The following is a 19,771-nucleotide window of genomic DNA, read 5'->3' as shown; positions in this document are numbered from 1 at the left end:
GTTCTAGAATTCTCCACCAAGGGAAGCTATTTTATCCTGTCCACTCTAGTTGTTCCCCTCATAATTTTGTACACCTCAATCAAGTCACCTCTCAGCCTTCTTTGTTCAAAGGAAAACAACCCCAAGCTATCCAATCTCTCCTCGTAGCCACACTTTTCTAACCCTGGCAACATTCTTGTAAACCTCCTCTGCACTCTCTCCAGAGCTATTATGTCCTTCCTGTAATGTGGTGACCAGAACTGCACACAATGCTCCAGTTGTGGCCTCACCAGTGTTTTATACAATTCCAACATTATATCCTTACTTTTATATTCTATACCTCTGCCAATGAAGGACAGCATTCTATATGACTTCTTTACAACTTTGTCTACTTGAACTGCTGCCTTCAGGGACCTGTGTACTTGTACACCAAGATCTCACTTCATCTACCCATTTTAGCATATTCCCATTTATTTTGTAATCCCTGTAACTGTTTGACCTCCCTAAATGTATGACCTTACATTTCTCCATGTTAAATCCATCTGCCACTTTATCGCCCACTCCATCAACCCATCTATATCGTTTTGGAGATTATGGCTATCCTTTGCACTATCCACTACTCAGCCAATCTTTGTGTCATCTGCAAATTTCCCAATCCTGCCCCCCATGTTCACATCCAAATCATTAATATATAACACAAACAGCAAGGGTCCCAACACTGAGCCCTGTGGAACACCACTTGAGACAACTTTCCATTCGCAAGGGCATCCATCGACCATTACCCTTTGTTTCCTGTTACAAAGCCAACCTTTTATCCAGTTTGCCACATTATCCTAAATCCCATAAGCTTTTACATTGTCCTGACAGTGTCAGCAGAGCTGTGGAAGTAATGGACAAATCCTCCAAAGAGCCAGCACAGATATGATGGGCCTAATGGTTTCCATCTGTGCAGTATTGTTCTATAAAACAGTGAATATTCTGTTCAGGAGATAGAGAAAGAGAGAGGGACTAGTGACTGTGGGATTGAACCCAGCCAGAGTCAGCACCTTCAGGGCAGGAGTGAGAGAGAGGGAAACCGGTGGGAAAGTTTTAAAAGCTTAGTGTATTCCCACAGGAGAGCAGTCATAGCGTTATACAGCACATAAACAGGCCCTTTGGCCCATCGTGTACATGCTGGCCATCAAGCACCTATCTACTCCAATCCCATTTTCCAGCACTTGGTCAGTAGCCCTATATGCTATGGCGTTTCAAGTTCTCATCTAAATACTTCCTAAATGTTGTGAGGGTTCCTGCCTCTACCATCACCTCAGGCAGTGTGTTCCAGATTCCAACCCCCTCTGAGTGAAAAGTTTTTCCCTCAAATCCCCTCTAAACCTCCTGCCCCTTACCTTAAACCTATGCCCCCTGGTTACTGACACCTGGGCTAAGGGGAAAAGTTTCTTCCTATCTACCCTATCTATGCCCATCATGATTTTATGTCCTTCTATCATGTCCCCCCTCAGTCTTCTCTGTTCTAAGGAAAACAACCCCAGCCTATCCAATCTCTCTTCATAGCTGAAATGCTCCAGCCCAGACAACATCCTGGTGAATCTCCTCTGCACCTCCTCCAGTGCAATCACATCCTTCCTATAGTGTGGTGACTAGAGCTGCACACAGTGCTCCAGCTGTGGCCTAACTAGTGTATCATACAGCTCAAACATAACCTCCCTGCTCTTATGTTCTATGCCTCGACAAATAAAGGCAAGTATCCCATATTCCTTCTTAACCGCTTTAGCTACCTGTGCTGCTGCCTTCAGGGATCTATGGACATGTACACCCAGGTCCCTATGTGCTTCCTACTATTCATTGTGTTTTCCCTTGCCGTGTTAGTCCTTCTAAAATGCATCACCTCACACTTCTCAGGATTAAATTCCATTTGCCATTGCTCTGCCCATTTTACCAGCCCATCTAAATCGTCCTGTAATCTAAGGCTTTCCTCCCCACTATTTATGACACCACCAATTTTCGTGTCATCTGCGAATTTATTGATCATACCTCCTATATTCAAGTCTAAATCATTTAGAGCATTAAACTACTTTCAGAAATGGAACATAGCAGTTCGTAGATTAACAAGGTTATCTGTGTATTTTTTAATTAATTTATCTCAATTACGTAACAAAATTATTTTCTGTTCTGTGTTTGGATGTTTTAAAAGAGCTGTTATCCAACATTCCCTGCGGGTCTGAATGTGCTCTATACATTCTACGGGAGGCCAATGCGCAGGCGCAGTGCTGAATTATCTGGAGCATGCGCATTCTCACTTTGCTCGGGCCGTCTGGGTGCTGAAGAGGTTTTAGGAAACGGGTGAGAGCGAGCAGGCGGATGGAGGAATGCAGCCGGGAGCTGAGAGTCGAGAGAGAGCCGAGGCTTCATAAACACCAGGTGTTGGCCTCAAAGCCCGAATAAGAGGAATGGAATCGCGTTTGCAGGTCCGGGCCTTTTATCCGGGAGCGTCCCCAGGTAAACGGCCGCCATCTTGTTTCAGCGGGAGCAGTGCGCATGTGGGATCATCTTGGTGACGGAACAGAGCATGGGCGGGGCTTCAGGGTCGCAGCGACCAGGGGAGAAAATCATTGCCTCATTGATTTTACTCTCAATCTGCACAGAGGAGCCGGTGCCTGACCTGGGTTAACGGATGGGTAATGTGCTGCAGGGCACATGTGTAACCGTCTGAAAAACATAAAAATGACATCAGAATTAGGAGGTTCTGGGTCAAAATCCTGGAACACCCTAACAGCACTGTGGGTGTACCTACACCACATAGACTGCAGTGATTCAAGAAGGAAGCTCACCACCACCTTCTCAATAGCAACCATAGGGATGGGCAATTAATGCTAGCCCAGCTAGTGAAGCCCACATCCCATGAATGAAATAAAAGTAGACCATTTGAGCCATCATGTCTGCTCCCCCATTTAATAAGATCATGGCTGATCTGATTGTGGCCTACACTGCATTTTCCTGCTGCCTTATCAAAGATTTGGAATAACCTTTGACTCCCTTGTAGATCAAAATTCTCTTTAACTCAGCCTTGAATATATTCAAGGGCCAGTCTCCACTGCTCACTGGAGAAGAAAATTCCAAAGACTGATGACCCTCAGTGAGAAGAATTTTCTCCTCATCTCAGTTTTAAAGGGGACACCCTTTATTTTTCAACCATGTCTCCTAGTTTAAGAATGCCCCATGAGACAAAATATCCTGTCCGCAGCTACTCTGTCAAAGCCCCTCAGAATCTCATATGTTTCAATAAGACCGCTTTTTCTTCTAAACTCCAATGAGTACAGCTCCAACCTGCTCAACCTTTCCTCATAAGACAAACCCCCTCATCCCAGGAACCAGCCTAGTGAACCTTCTCTTACCTGCTTCCAATGGAAATTTGTCGCTGCTTAAGCAATCCTGGGCCAGGCAGCAGGAGGAGATGATGGTGAGAATTTTTATCTTGGACTGACAGAGATAAATTTCGGTACCTCCTTTTACAGGGGTGGATTTACACACAGCAAACTCAGATCAAGAGAAATGTTTGTCTCTTCTCAATTTCTAACCTCAACTGACACTTATGACCTTTGTAATCTCCTTTTCCAGAGAGTTAGAAGATTTGAAGACTGCCAGATTTTTCTCTGCCTCCGGTGTTTCTGATGTCTTTCCAACTGCAGGTTCCAGCGGGAGATTTTAAAATAATTTCAGAGGTGAGCATTATTGAGCGTCCACGGCAATTTAGAGCTTTTAGTGTCGTGCTCTGGTTCCATGGCTCTGGGACTGGTGTTGCAGCTTTACTGTGGATTTGAATCCATGTCTATCCACTGCTCTGTTTCACCTCTATCCTCCCCAGTCACCTCTCTGCCATTGTCTAACTTCCACTTTTTTTAATAATGGGTGTTTTCTGACCACGTTTGGTATTTTACTGTTATTTCTGACAACTATCTAAATGGACATGGACTGCCAGATACTGAAGCAGTCCATGACGAAATGCAGCAAGACCCGGACAATATCCAGGCTTGGGCCGATAAGTGACAAGCAACATTCGTGCCACACAAGTGTCAGGCAATGACCGTCTCCAACAAGAGAGAATACAACCATTGCTCCTCGATATTCAATGGCATTATGATCACTGAATCCCCACTATCAATGTTCTGGGGGTTAACATTGACCAGAAACTGAACCGGACTAGCCATATAAATACTGTGGCTTCAAGAGGAGGTCAGAGGCTAGGGATCCTGCGATGAGTAACTCACCTCCTCACTCCCCAAAGCATGTCCACCATCTACAAGGCATAAGTTAGGAGTGTGATGGAATACTCCCCACTTGCCTGGATGAGTGCAGCTCCCACAACACTGAAGAAGCTTGACACCATCCAGGACAAAGCAGCCCACTTGATTGGCACCACGTCCATAAACATTCACTCCCTCCACCACCGATGCACAGTAGCAGCAGTATGTACCATCTACAAGGTGCACTGCAGGAACACACCAAGGCTCCTTAGACAACACCTTCCAAACCCACGAACACTACGATCTAGAAGGACAAGGGCAGCAGTTAGATGGGAACACCATCACCTGGAGGTTCCCCTCCAAGTAACTTACTATCCTGACTTGGAAATATATTGCCGTTCCTTCACTGTCGCTGGGTCAAGATCCTGGAACTCCCTTCCTAGCAGCACTTGTGGGTATACCTACACCACACGGACTGCAGCAGTTCAAGGAGGCAGTTCACCACCACCTTCTCAAGGGCAACTAGGGATGGGCAATAAATGCTGGCCCAGCCAGCGAAGCACACATACCGTGAATATATTAAAAAATGAGGCTTCCACTGCTTCCCCAGCTATGTGCTGATGGTTTATCTGCTTTAATTTCCCATGGCCAGGAATTGTTTTTCCTGCACTAAAGATCGTTCCTCTTCCACTTCTGAGCTTATGTTGGCCTTCAAATCGTTTCCCATTTATATTCCACCAGATTAATTCTGCACACCCTGAAACGTTAACTCTGTTTCTCTTTTCAGTTACTGTCTGACGTGCTGAGTATTTCCAGAATATGCTCTTTTTATTTCAGATTTCCAGCAACTGCAATTTTTGCTATTATTTTATTGCAGGCGTTTCTCACAGAACCAAACCTAGAAACACAGACAGACCAGTTAAGAGCCGCTTTGTATCAGGGTGGACATTGGCTGCAAAGTTTGGTTGCTGGCCTCTAGTGTAGGTCTTTTTCATTGAGTTATAGGATCACTGAATGATGACAATACAGAAGGAGACTATTTAACCCATTATGTCCATGCTGGTTTTCTGCAAGAGCAAATCAGTTCATCTCACTCCCTTATCCTTTCTTCACAGCCCAGCTTTTCCTCTTCAGGTGTTTATCCAATTCCCTTCTGGTGAGGGTTTCAGCAGCAGATGAGCTGAGACTAGGATGGAGTTGGGTGATGTTACTGAGGTGGAAATAGGTGGTCTTGGTAGTAACATGGATATCTGGTTGTAAGCTCATCTTGGGGTAAAATATTATTCTGAAGTTGTGAAGTGTCTGCTTCAACCTCACCATTTGCCAGGGAGCGGGATGGAGCCTGTGGCTAGGGAGTGGAGTTTGTAGCGGGGACTGAAGACAATGGCTTCAGTCTTCCCAATGTTTAAATAAAAGAAATTTCTGCTTATACAGTACTGGATGTCAGACAACTCAGGACAGTGTGTGACTTGGGAGGAAACTCAGAGGTGATGATTTTCACATAGACCTGCTACCCTGGTCCTTCTAGATCAGGGTTTGGGAGATTCTGTCAAAGCTCTGGTTGAGTTGAAGATGTACAAAATCTCTCTCCTTTGAGCCCCCACCCCACCCCGTACTTCTCCCATTTCCCTCTCTCTCTCTCTGTCCCCTCTCATAGAGGACAGAGCTTTGCGTAGGCCCAGACTGGGTGACAGGCTCCCTTCCCTAAAGGTGTTATGATATGGCAGATGGTATTTGCCAGGTTAACCAAATCCCAGAGGGAAACTTGGCCAGGCTATCACAATGATTTTGCAATTTGTATTTATTATGAGAAGGTTTGTGTACTGAAGTCAGAAGTAACGAGCTCACTACCAACTTTAAAAATTTTAAAGGTTATATTAAAACATTTGTAAACAAAAGAAAAAAAAATTAAATGCACACAAGATTAGTTACTTAGTCTGATAACAGTTCCCAAAACTTCTAAATAACTAGACTCCCAACTACACACCCCTTTCAGGAAACAGTCCAAAATAGATTCTTAATCTATAAAACACTCAGCAAGATTACCACCAGCACCCACTGTTGCTGTAAGGGAGGTAACTTCAGCTTCTTTCTCCTCCCTACTTTCTTTCTCCCTCTCGCTTGACAGTGAAACTCAAAAGGCTTTTAACATACCCTTGGTTACTGGAACAGCAAACTTCTCCAGGGTAGCAGGAGGCTTTTTCCACAATTCTGTTTCACACAGTGCACCATTCAAGATCACACACAGCCACATCCATCCAGCTTTCCATCATTCTTTTAAATATATTTTCTCCCTTTTTGATCTGTAAATCCCATTGTTTCCATCTATCTTTAGAATTTATATTTCCCAGAATATAAAAATCTTTTATGATGTCATTATGGCCAGCACTTCTGGGAAAAATAAGCATAATAACTTAGCCTTATTTACCTTGCCGGTTGTAACCATCTTACGATGTCCCTTTGAAAAGCCAACAACCTCTCCACTTACCTAAAAATGTAAATTCCCTTTTACTTAACTCGTCCATTAGCATTTTTAATGCCTATTTTTTACACTTAACCCCTTTGATGATTCAAACCTTGCAGTCTAACAGTCTGCAGTTTACTTAAATTGTGCACACATTCAGAAATATACACACACACAAACATAAGCCTGCTTTAAAGTATCCCACAGTAATATCAGGAAAAATATGATAGTTACTTTACAAAGGACATTATTGAACCAGCTCAATGTTTATAACAATCTGGCAGTTTTCATGGTCATTTTTTCCTTGTGCCGGCCCCACAAATTACCAGATTCATTCAGCTCAATTTCACAACCTGCCTTTCTACTTTTATTTTTTCTGCTTTAAACCAATTTCACAGGGTATTAAAAGGGGAGGATTTGCTGTCAGGAAGCTCAAACATCATGCCAGGATCTGTTGCAGTTGCCCAATTTATTGTATCCTGAATATCATCAGATTTTTAACATGGAGGCAAAAAGCACCGTTCACAGTGCGGAGAAACCGTACACATGTTCAGTGTGTGGACGAGGCTTCAGCCAATCATCTGACCTGGCGAGACACAAGTGCAGTCACACTGGGGAGAAACAGTGGAAACGTGGGGACTGTAATGAGGGATTCAGATTCCCATCTGAGCTGGAAGCTCATTGACGCAGTCACACTGGGGAGAAGCCATTCGCCTGCTCCGTGTGTGACAAAGGATTCATTCGGTCATCCCACCTGCTAAAACATCAGTGAGTTCACACTGAGGAGAGACCTTTTAAATGTCCAGATTGTGGGACATGCTATAAAAGTTCTGATGAGCTTATGTCCCATCAATGTGTTCACACTGATGAGAGACCTTTTAAATGCCCAGATTGCGGGAAGTGCTTTAAAAGTTCCAGTGAACTGATGTCCCATCAACGTGTTCACACTGACGAGAGACCGTTCAGGTGCTCTCACTGTGAGACTGGGTTTAGACAATCATCTCAACTCACTGTACACCAGCGGATTCACACTGGGGAGAGGCTATTTACCTGCATTGAGTGTAGGAAGGGATTCACTCGGTTAACTGACCTCCTGACACACCAGCGCGTTCACACTGGGGAGAGACCATTCACCTGCCCTGTGTGTGAGAAGAGTTTTACTACCTTATCCAACCTGCTGATACATCAACGCTCTCACACTGGGGAGAGGCCATTCATCTGTACTGAGTGTGGGAAAGGATTCATTCAGTCATCCACCTTGCTGATACACCAGCGAGTTCATACTGGGGAGAGGCCATTCACCTGCTCCGAGTGTGGGAAGGGAGTCACCACCTTATCCAACCTGCTGACACACCAGTGAGTTCACACTGGGGAGAGGCCATTCATCTGCTTTGTGCGTGAGAAGAGATTTGCTTACTCATCCTCCCTGCTGAGACACAAGCGGGTTCACACTGGGGAGAGGCCATTCATATGCTCTATGTTTAATAAGAGATTTGCTCACTCATCCCACCTGCTGAGACACCAGTGGGTTCATGAATAACTATGGTGATGGAATTTGCTGTTAATCACATCTAGGACTGAATCATGTCATTGGAGTCTGTTTCTGCTGATGTTAATAAACTCCAGCCCACATTTAGTGGTTAACATTGTGGATAAAAGTCAAATAAATCAGCTTTGTGTTAAATACAGTGTGTTAAGCCTTTTCAATATCCCAAACACAAGTTATTCCTTTTGAAGTGCTCTCCCTCTTTCCTACATCCTCACCTCCAAAACCAAGTGTGATTTGCTCATGGAGCTTCTTTGTCACTGATATTGAGACAATCTGATCAGCTGCCTCTGCTGCTTCCCTCCCTTCCACTAGCCCACCGGGATTTCCTGTTTGTCGGCTTCTTTCTCCATCCAGCTTCCATACACACCAGCAAGCTCATACTGGAAAGAGAGGTTTTAAATGCTTAAACTCAGGTTCACTGATGATGCGCCAGTGTGTTCACTCCGGTTCCACTCCATTTGTCTGATCTCAGTGTGGGAAGAGGTTCAGGTGTCCATCCTGCAGCAACACCAGGGAGAGGTCATTCACCTGCTCCATATGTGGAAAGGGATTCACTCATTTCATTCAACCTGTTGACACACGATTGAGTTCATACTGACAGAAGACCTTTTAAATATCTGGATTGTAGGAAGTGTTATAAATGTTCTGTGGAACTGATGTGCCATCAGCACGTTCACACTGACGAGATCGTTCAGATGCTCTCACTGTAAGACTGGGTTCAGGTGAACTGAGTGTCCACCAGTGCATTCACGCCGGGGCAAGACTGTTCCCTATTCCATGTGTGGGAAGAGATTCACTCAGCCATCCCACCTCACTGCACATCACCTTGTCCACACTGATAAGAAACCCTTTCAATGTTCTGTGAACAGATGTTTAAAAGCAAATTGGATCTTCTGACACACAAACACATTCACATTGGTGAGAAGCTGTTCATCTGCTCTGAGTTTGGGAAGAGATTCACTCATCATCTCACCTACTGACACACCAGTGAATTTACAAGTCACTGGAGGAGTTGGATTCTGCTGTTCTTGCAGCTGTTAATCACATCGAGGAATAAACTATGTTCATTCTGACAGTTCGAGTTTGCTTCTGATGCTTTTAATAAACCCTCCAACTGGGCTGGAGTTTAATATTCTGAAAAAATGTCCAATAAATCAGCTTTGTTTTAAACTCGTTGTAGATTTTTGTCTTTCCCACCTGAGTGTTTAACATCACCTGGCTGGAGCTCAGAAAGGACAATCTGGGGGAGCATCATATGCCAGGAACAGAACTTCAGCCTGGACACAGTCCTTCAGGGTCACACTGAGAGGGACAAATGGCACTTTGGTCTTTCTCATCTCTCTTCACTGACAGCAAAACCCACATGTGGATTAATCCTGAGGCATGTAAGATTGTGTCCCAGCTGTTCTCTTCCATGGTTCCGATGGAAAAAAAGGCTCCTTTACAACTGTGTTTAGAATCAAGAACAACAGTGAAATAAAAATGAAATGGTGTGGATGCAGCAAATCTAAAGTAAAAACAGAAAGTGCTGTAAAAACTCAGCAGGTCTGGCAGCATCTCTGGAGATAGAATAACCAAGTTAATGTTTCAGAACCGAAGAAGAGTCATCTTGGACTCAAAACGTTAATTCTGTTTCTCTCAACACTGATGCTGCCAGACCTGCTGAGGTTTTGCAGCAATCTCTGTTTTTAGAACAACAGTTAATGCCGGAAACGTGCTGTCAAATCAGAGATTGATGTAAAACTGTGACTGTTTCTAATTGAAAGTGAAATGGCAGGTTTAAGTTTCCAGTCTGAAGATGACTGTGGTAATTATACACAGCTACCATTTCTGGATAGTGTTAACTCATTTAAAATATACCTGTTTAAAATGTATTTGTTAAAGTCTGAATTAAAATAGCAGATGGGGGAATTCACAAGATAACTGCTGGGACAATTATACTACAGGCACTTGATCTCCAGATAAAGAAGGAGCTGCAGTGTGTTTCCAGGAATTCCCTGTTTTATTGATGTGTGTGTGAGACACCAGGTTAACTAAACATACTAACTCAGAAAACCCATGGCAGTGTGATCCCGACATTTACTTTGTTGTGGAGCTCCACCTGCTGAAGGTTGTGGGCTCAGGGAGTGGGGTCTCCAGGAGTGGACTGTAAGAAAGATGGTTTCAGTATCCTGATTAATATATGGTGAAAAACCAGAGGAATCCTGACTGAGGAACTGTCTGGGGTTTTACCTGTCAGCGTAGGTCTAAGGGTGAATGATCCTCGACTCCCTGAACTGTCTGACATTGAACTCAGTTTAGAACAAAATGGATTCAGTGTCCAGGAGAATGGGGACAAATATCACCCACAATTGAGGGAGACAAAGGCAGCTGTTAGAGAAGTGAAGGTAGCTTTGGAAAAGAATGTGGTGAACAATTGTAGCAATAATTGTGACAACTTTTCCAGCTCCAGTAGGAGTGGGAAGATGGTTATAGATGTTTTTGAGCCACTGAAAGTCAGTTCAGGACAGATTGAAACAGATTGCCAGGCTATGACAGAGCTGTTAAGTGACTATTTCACATCAGTCTGCACTCCTGTGGATGATGCTCAGATTCCAGCTGTGGGATGTGCTGTCGACAGTAACATCATCAATATTAAAATTGACAATGATTGTCATCCTGGATAAAATAGGAAATCTCAAACTGGATGGTGCTCCAGGTCCAGATGAAACCCACCCAAGGGTGTTTAAAGAGAAAGGGCGGGAGCTGTTTGAGCCCCTTGGCCGAATCTTCAACAGCTCAAGAGAGTCGGGGATTGTTCCCTGAGATAGTTCTCACTTTCTGAATTGGAGACAAATCAGAGCCAGGGAATAACAGGCCCATCAGTGTGATGTCAATCACAGGGAAGACGCTTGAAGGGATACCAAGAGATTGTTTCTGGTCACTGGGGAAGAGAAGGAGCCATGAGAGATCTTGAACACGACTTCCGGAAAAGGTCACATCTTACAAACCTTTTTATGTTTTGTGGAGAAGTTGTTGTGTTTGTGGACGAGGGGAATCAGGTTGACATTGTCTATATCCGGGTGTAATCCAACAACAACGCCTTGTATTTACACAGAGAGTTGTGGGGCTGAAGGAGGTTACAGAGATACTGAGCATCCCGTTGACATTGTCTATATCCGGGTGTAATCCAACAACAACATCTTGTATTTACACAGAGGGTTGTGGGGCTGTAGGAGGTTACAGAGACACTGAGGATCCCGTTGACATTGTCTATCTCTGGAATGTCAAACTCATTTTCCATGGTGGCTCTGATCTGATATCCTGGCATTGGGTGAGGGCCACATTCAGCAGAAGCTATTAAAATAGGACTAAATGCAGGAAAAATATATCAGTATTTACTGACGTTTCCATTTATTTACTGGTCCTGCTGCTTCTGATACCTGGCACCTCTTAGCTTGAACCATCACATCAACACTTGGAGGAAATGACTGGGCTGAGGCCTGTCTCAGATAAAAACACGAGGCCCACTTGTCATCACAGAAATTTACAGCACAGAGGAGGCCATTCAGCCCATCATGTCTGTGCTGGCCGAAAATGAGTTATCCAGTCTAATCCCACTTTCCAGCTCTTGGTCCCTAGCCCTGTAGGTTACAGTGCCTCCAGCACATATCTGAGTGTTTTTTTAGATGTGATGAGAGTTTCTGCCTCTACCACCCTTTCAGACAGTGAGTTCCAGATCCCATCTGGGTGAGAATATTATTCAACTCCCCTCTAATCCTCCATCAATTAGTCTAAATCTCTCCCCCTGGTTATTGATTTCTCTGTCAATGAAACAGGTCCTTTCTATCCACTCTATCTGGGCCCCTCATGATTTTATACATCTCAATTAAATCTCCCTTCAGCCTCCTCTGTTCCACAGAAAACAATCCCAGTCTATCCGATCTTTCCTCAGTTAAAATTCTCCAGTCCTGGCAACACCCAGATAAATCTCTTCTGTACCCTCTCCAGTGCAATCACATCCTTCCTGTAATGTGGTGACCTGAACTGTACTCACTACACTAGCTGTGGTCTAACTCGTGTTCTTTATAATTCTAGAATAACCGCTCTCTCACCTTCCATTAACTTCAATGTAATGGAAACTGACAGTTGGAACCTGTCAGCACTTGAAAGATATTTACAAATGATTCGAGGGTTTCTTACAGTTGGGATCTTTCTCTGTTCTGTCAACTCGAGGTGTTAGATAACAGACTTTCTCCTGTGAATATTGAGCTGGAGTATTGGGCTGTGATGTGTTTCAAATATAAAAACAAAAAAAACTGCGGATGCTGGAAATCCAAAACAAAAACAGAATTACCTGGAAAAACTCAGCAGGTCTGGCAGCATCAGCGGAGAAGAAAAGAGTTGGCGTTTCGAGTCCTCATGACCCTTCGACAGAACTTGAGTTCGAGTCCAAGAAAGAGTTGAAATATAAGCTGGTTTAAGGTGTGTGTGTGGGGGGCGGAGAGATAGAGAGAGAGAGAGAGGTGGGGTGGGTGTGGTTGTAGGGACAAACAAGCAGTGATAGAAGCAGATCATCAAAAGATGTCAATGACAATAGTACAATAGAACACATAGGTGTTAAAGTTAAAGTTGGTGATATTATCTAAACGAATGTGCTAATTAAGAATGGATGGTAGGGCACTCAAGGTATAGCTCTAGTGGGGTTTTTTTTTTATATAATGGAAATAGGTGGGAAAAGGAAAATCTTAATAATTTATTGGGAAGAAAAAGGGGAAGGGGGAAAACAGAAAGGGGGTGGGGATGGTGGAGGGAGCTCACGACCTAAAGTTGTTGAATTCAATATTCAGTCCGGAAGGCTGTAAAGTCCCTAGTCGGAAGATGAGGTGTTGTTCCTCCAGTTTATGTTGGGCTTCACTGGAACAATGCAGCAAGCCAAGGACAGACATGTGGGCAAGAGAGCAGGGTGGAGTGTTAAAATGGCAAGCGACAGGGAGGTTTGGGTCATTCTTGCGGACAGACCGCAGGTGTTCTGCAAAGCGGTCGCCCAGTTTACGTTTGGTCTCTCCAATGTAGAGGAGACCACATTGGGAGCAACGAATGCAGTAGACTAAGTTGGGGGAAATGCAAGTGAAATACTGCTTCACTTGAAAGGAGTGTTTGGGTCCTTGGACGGTGAGGAGAGAGGAAGTGAAGGGGCAGGTGTTGCATCTTTTGCGTGGGCATGGGGTGGTGCCATAGGAGGGGGTTGAGGAGTAGGGGGTGATGGAGGAGTGGACCAGGGTGTCCCGGAGGGAGCGATCCCTACGGAATGCCGATAAGGGGGGTGAAGGGAAGATGTGTTTGATGGTGGCATCATGCTGGAGTTGGCGGAAATGGCGGAGGATGATCCTTTGAATGCGGAGGCTGGTGGGGTGATAAGTGAGGACAAGGGGGACCCTATCATGTTTCTGGGAGGGAGGAGAAGGCATGAGGGCGGATGCGCGGGAGACGGTTGAGGGCCCTGTCAACGACCGTGGGTGGAAAACCTCAGTTAAGGAAGAAGGAGGACATGTCAGAGGAACTGTTTTTGAATGTAGCATCATCGGAACAGATGCGACGGAGGCGAAGGAACTGAGAGAATGGGATGGAGTCCTTACAGGAAGCGGGGTGTGAGGAGCTGTAGTCGAGATAGCTGTGGGAGTCGGTGGGTTTGTAATGGATATTGGTGGACAGTCTATCACCAGAGATTGAGACAGAGAGGTCAAGGAAGGGAAGGGAAGTGTCAGAGATGGACCACGTGAAAATGATGGAGGGGTGGAGATTGGAAGCAAAATTAATAAATTTTTCCAAGTCCCGACGAGTGCATGAAGCAGCACCGAAGTAATCATCGATGTACCGAGAAAGAGTTGTGGAAGGGGGCCGGAGTAGGACTGCAACAAGGGATGTTCCACATACCCCGTAAAGAGACAGGCATAGCTGGGGCCCATGCGGGTACCCATAGCCACACCTTTTATTTGGAGGAAGTGAGAGGAGTTGAAGGAGAAATTGTTCAGTGTGAGAACAAGTTCAGCCAGACAGAGGAGAGTAGTGGTGGATGGGGATTGTTCAGGCCTCTGTTCGAGGAAGAAGCTAAGGGCCCTCAGACCATCCTGGTGGGGGATGGAGGTGTAGAGGGATTGGACGTCCATGGTGAAGAGGAAGCGGTTGGGGCCAGGGAACTGGAAATTGTTGATGTGACGTAAGGTGTCAGAGGAATCACGGATGTAGGTGGGAAGGGACTGGACAAGGGGAGAGAGAAGGGAGTCAAGATAACGAGAAATGAGTTCTGTGGGGCAGGAGCAAGCTGAGACGATCGGTCTACTGGGGCAGTTCTGTTTGTGGATTTTGGGTAGGAGATAGAAGCGGGCCGTCCGAGGTTGGGCGACTATCAGGTTGGAAATTTTTCCAAGTCCCGACGAGAGCATGAAGCGGCACCGAAGTAATCATCGATGTACCGGAGAAAGAGTTGTGGAAGGGGGCCGGAGTAGGACTGCAACAAGGAATGTTCCACATACCCCATAAAGAGACAGGCATAGCTGGGGCCCATGCGGGTACCCATGTGATGTGTTTCCTTGTTCATCTTGTTGAATCTAAATGTTGAATCTTGTGGTTTCAGACACCAGATAATCAAACTCACAATAACAGATTAGCTTTTCCTGACTTTATTAACAGCACTGCAATTATACAGACAGAATATAGTTCCCCGATCCGGAGAACAGGGATAATGTTGGGGTAGACTCCTCGTTGTTCAAGGAAGTCCAGGCTGTAAATGATTGCATCTTTTTCTGTGGCTCCTCTCTTGACTGAAGAGTCCGATGTGGGATCGACATGGACGCCCACAAAACTGGTAGTTCATGCTGTTGTTGTTGGTGCCGGGGGAACTTCTGCAGCTGCTCCACCTCTGGTCTTCCTCTGGCAACATTGGATGTTACAAGTCTGGTGTAGATGGTCCTTGAAACATGCTGAACCAAATTTCAGTGTTTGCCTCCACATGGGCCGGTCGGCTGCAGTGTTTCCCCAGAGAGGTGGTCTGCAATGCATAAGTTTGTAAGGCTCTTTTTTAGAGTGTCCTTGTATCATTTGTACTGACCACCTTGATGTTGTTTACCCTGAGACAGTTCCCCATTGACGATCTGCTTGGGGATTCTGTCATCATCCATGTGGGGTACATGGCCTGGCCATCTAAGTGGAATTTTCTGGAGGGTAGTCTCTGTGCTGTTGAGCCCAGCATGATGGAGAATCTCATTGTTTTGCAATTTTGTCCTGCCATTGAATTCTCGTGATGGACCTCAGGTGTCTTTGGTGGAAGCATTCCAGAGCTTTGATGTGACCCAGGATTCTGCTCCATACAGCAGGGTGGTAAGGACAATGGCCTGGGAGAGTCTGAATTTAGTCTTCAGGTTAATGCCATGCTGCTTCCCGACACAAACAGAAATAATACAGTGGATTCAGAGCTCGATTACATAGATTACAGAGGATATACGGCACAGAAACATGTCATTCAGTCTGTGTTTATGCTCCCATCTTTCCTCATTTAACTCTATCACTGTAACCCTCTACTCCCTTCTCCCTCTTGCACTTGTCCAGTTTCCCCTTAAATACATCTGCACTATTCACTTCATCCTGGTAGTAGTGAGTTCCACATTCTCACCACTCCCTGGGTGAAGAAGTTTCTTCTGAATTCCCTATTGGATTCTTGGTGACTATGTTATATTGATGGTCTCTCTTCCCCACAAGAGGAAACATTCTCTCTGTATCCTCTCTATCAAAACCTTTCATCATTTTAAAGGCTTCTATTAGGCCACCTCTCAGTCTCCTTTATCCAAGAGAGAAGAGACCCAGCCTGTCAATCCTTTCCTCATATATAAACACACACATTTCTGGTATCATTCATGTCAAATAGCGTGTCCCTTCGGCTGTTCACAACAGACAAAGTACTGACCATACTCAACCGGCCCAGGCTCGCAAAACTCATAACAAAGTGTCCAACATGATAAGTGATTCTGCAATTGGACAACACTTGCTAAACAAATCTGATTAGGTTAAGAATGACACTGACAAACAATTTAAGATTATCAATCAGGCTTGCGGTATAGCTTATTTACACAGGCTAGAAACTCATGTATTTACACACCTGTCCCGCTCTCTCTGTTTGCAAAGGCCATTTCCACACATTGCACCAGTTTCAACGAAACAAAAGCTTGGGGACAGCCATTTCATGGTTCATTCCCCATGACAATGCCATGACCAACCAGAATCAACCTGGTTTGAATTTTAAGAAAAGCTTGGCAGTTAACTACTGCCTGGTGCATTCTCCATGATAACACCTCCACCAATCAGAGTTCTCTTACCAACCAATCAGCCCCTCTTCTCATTAAGTGTAAATCATTGTTCCATTTACAATTGGTATTCTTACAAACCTGTCCTGATGAGTGCAAAATGAAAACCTTCAACAGGATGTCTCTTTTTTCAGAAATGTTCAGCAAAATTTCAGCAATAGTGATCCTGGGTGTGTTATCGATACCTTCACTGGATGCTAAGGTTAGGAGAGACATAAGAACATGAGAAATAGGAACAGGAGTAGACCATTCGGCCCCTTGAGCCTACTCCACCATTCAATAAGGTCATGGCTGATCTTCTTGTGTTTCAATCCTGATAACCTTTGATTCCCTTGCCTAACAAGAATCTATTTACCTCTGCCTTAAAAATATTCAGTGATCCCACCTCCACCGCCTTCTGAGGCAGAGAGTTCCAAAGTTGCACAACGCTCTGAAGGAAAAAAAAATTTCATTTCTGCCCTAAAAGGGCGACCCTAATTTTAAAACAGTGCCTCCTAGTTCTGGACTCACCCACAAGAGGAAACATCCTTTCAATGTCCACCTTGTCAAGGACGTTCAAGATCTTGTAAACTTCAGTCAAATCACCCCTCACTCTTCTAAATTCCAGTGGAAACAGGCCCAGTCTGTCCAAACTTTCCTCATAAGACAACCCACTCATTCCAGGTATCAATCTAGTAAACCTCCTTTGAACTGCCTCCAATGCATATGTATCCTTCCTTAAATAAGGAGACCAAAACTGTATACAGTATTCGAGGTGCGATCTCACCAATGTCCTGTATAACCGAAGCGTGAAACCATTACATTTATGTTCAATTCCTCTCGTAATAAAGGATAGCATTCCATTAGCCTTCTTAATTACCTGCTGTACCTGCTTACTAACTTTTTGTGACTCATGTACTGGAATACCTAGATCCCTCTGCACCTCAGGATTACGCAGCCGTTCTCCATTTAAGTAATACTCTGCTTTTTTGTTCTCCCTGCCAAAGTGAACTTCACATTTTCCCACATTAAACTCCATTTGCCAGATCTTTGTCCATTCACTCAACCTACCTATATCCATCTGCAACCTCCTCATGTCCTCTTCACAACATACTTTCCTACCTATCTTTGTGTCCTCTGCAAATTTAGCTGCCCTCATCTAAGTCATTGATGTAAATCGTAAAAAGTTGAGACACTCTGGGAGGTACAGGGAGCTGGGACCTGTCCATGAGAGTAACTGAAGGTATGAGAACGGAAATAATCTAGAGTTAGGAAGGAGAAAAGGTTCAGTTCTGGATGTGATTAGCAGCATCAACAACTGAATCCAACTTTTCTGGTAACGTGTGAACTCGCTTATGTTTCAGCAGGTCGGATGACCGAGTAAATCTCTTTTCACACACAGAGCAGGTGAATGGCCTCTCCCCAGTGTGAACGCGTTGGTGCCTCAGCAGGTTGGATGACTTAGTGAATCCCTTCTCACACACAGAACAGGAGAACGGCCTCAACCCCATATGAATGCGGTGGTGTCTCAGCAGGTGGGTTGAATCAGTGAATCCCTTCCCACACAAGGAGCAGGTGAACAACCTCTCCCTAGTGTGAATGCGCTGGTGTCTCACCAGATAAGATGAACAAGTGAATCCCTTTCCACACACAGTGCAGATGAATGGCCTTTCTCCAGTGTGACTGCGCTGGTGTCTCACCAGATGGGATGAATGAGCGAATCTCTTACCACACGTGGAACAGGTGAATGGCCTCACACCGGTGTGAACTCGCTCATGTACCTCAAGGTAGGACAAACGAGAGAAACTTTTGCCACACACAGAGCAGATGAACGGCCTCTCCCCAGTGTGAACCCGCTGATGTGTCCGCAAATTGGCTGATTGAGTGAATTTCTTCCCACACACGGAGCAGGTGAAGGGTCTCTCTCCAGTATGAACTCGTTTGTGTATCAGAAGTTGGTTTGAACGAGTGAATCCCTTGCCACATATGGAGCAGGTGAACGGTCTCTCCCCAGTGTGAACTCGTTGGTGTATCAGAAGGCTGGATGACCGAATGAAACTCTTTCCACACACGGAGCAGATGAATGGTCTCTCCCCAGTGTGACCACGCTTGTGTGTCAGAAGGTGGAAAGAATGAGTGAATCTCTTTCCACACACAAAGCAGGGGAACGGTCTCTCCCCAGTGTGAATGCACTGGTGTCTCAGCAGATCAATGCTTCTTTTAAAGGTTTTCTCACACTCAGAGCATTTAAAAGGTCTCTCATCTGAGTGAACCAGTTGGTGCTTAGTGTAGCTTGAAAACTGAGTGAATGCCTTCCCACACTGGGAGCAGCTGAACGGCCTGTCCTTGGTGTGAACTCGCTGATGCTCAGTGAGATGCACTGACTCACTGAATGACTCCCCACAGTGAGAGCAACTGAACGGCCTCTCGTGTGTGTGAAGGAGCTGGTGCTCCGCGAGGCGGGAGGACAGCCTGAACCTCTTCCCACAGTGGGAGCAGCTGAACGGTCTCTCATCAGTGTGAACTTGCTGGTGTTGGGCCAGTTCCTCCGAGATTTTAATGCTTTTCCTAGAGTCAGAGCGTTGAAGAGGCTTCTCATCAAAGTGATCAAGCTGGTGTGCCAGCAGGTTAGATGAACACATGAATTTCTTCCCACACACAGAGCAAGTGAACAGCCTCTCACTGTTGTGAGCTCGCTGTCGTGTCAGCATGTTTACCAGCTGTATCAGTCCCTTCACACAGGAGGAGCAGGTGAACAGCCTCTCACTGGTTTCCAGCTGAGACAGTCAATTAAATCCCTTCAGATGTACAAATCTTCAGATCCCAATCAACCAGTTGACTGTCAGGTGTGAGGTTTCGTTTGATATTCCTGTCTGCAAATCCTCCTCTTCTATTACCCTGTAAAATAAGTGTACAAAGAATTACACAGAGTATACATTACACAAACAGGCCATTCGTTTTAGTTAGTCTGTACTGGAGTTCCTACTCCACATGAATTTCCTCCCATTCTGCCAACCTCAACTCAGCTGTTCAGTTGATCTTCCTAATCCATTTTCTCATCCAGTTTCTTTCTGAAAGAGTCGCAGGTATTTTTCTCAGCCGCTTACTGTAGCAGCGAGTTCTACATTTTAATTACTGCTTCAGGAAAGAAGCATCTCCAGTTTTCCTATTGGATTTACTTGTAACTATTGAGTACACATGACCTCCAGCGTTGGAT

The 19,771-nt window shown here is 45.0% G+C and overlaps 1 protein-coding gene and 1 long non-coding RNA gene across 2 annotated transcripts in view; both read left to right on the top strand.

Annotated features, from left to right (window-relative positions):
* LOC121270289 overlaps positions 1-19,771 on the top strand; it is a 116,440-nt gene that overhangs the window by 33,009 nt on the left and 63,660 nt on the right. The window lies entirely within an intron of this gene.
* Positions 2,281-9,339, top strand: LOC121270377. The gene is made up of 3 exons (XR_005941514.1): positions 2,281-2,478; positions 3,598-3,701; positions 7,086-9,339. It is a non-coding gene; the product is annotated as an uncharacterized LOC121270377 (long non-coding RNA).

Source organism: Carcharodon carcharias, chromosome 27 (assembly GCF_017639515.1).
Source record: "Carcharodon carcharias isolate sCarCar2 chromosome 27, sCarCar2.pri, whole genome shotgun sequence".
Classification (NCBI taxonomy): Eukaryota; Metazoa; Chordata; class Chondrichthyes; order Lamniformes; family Lamnidae; genus Carcharodon; species Carcharodon carcharias.
Note: the sequence above shows the minus strand (reverse complement) of the source record. Positions and strands in the feature narration are given on the sequence as shown.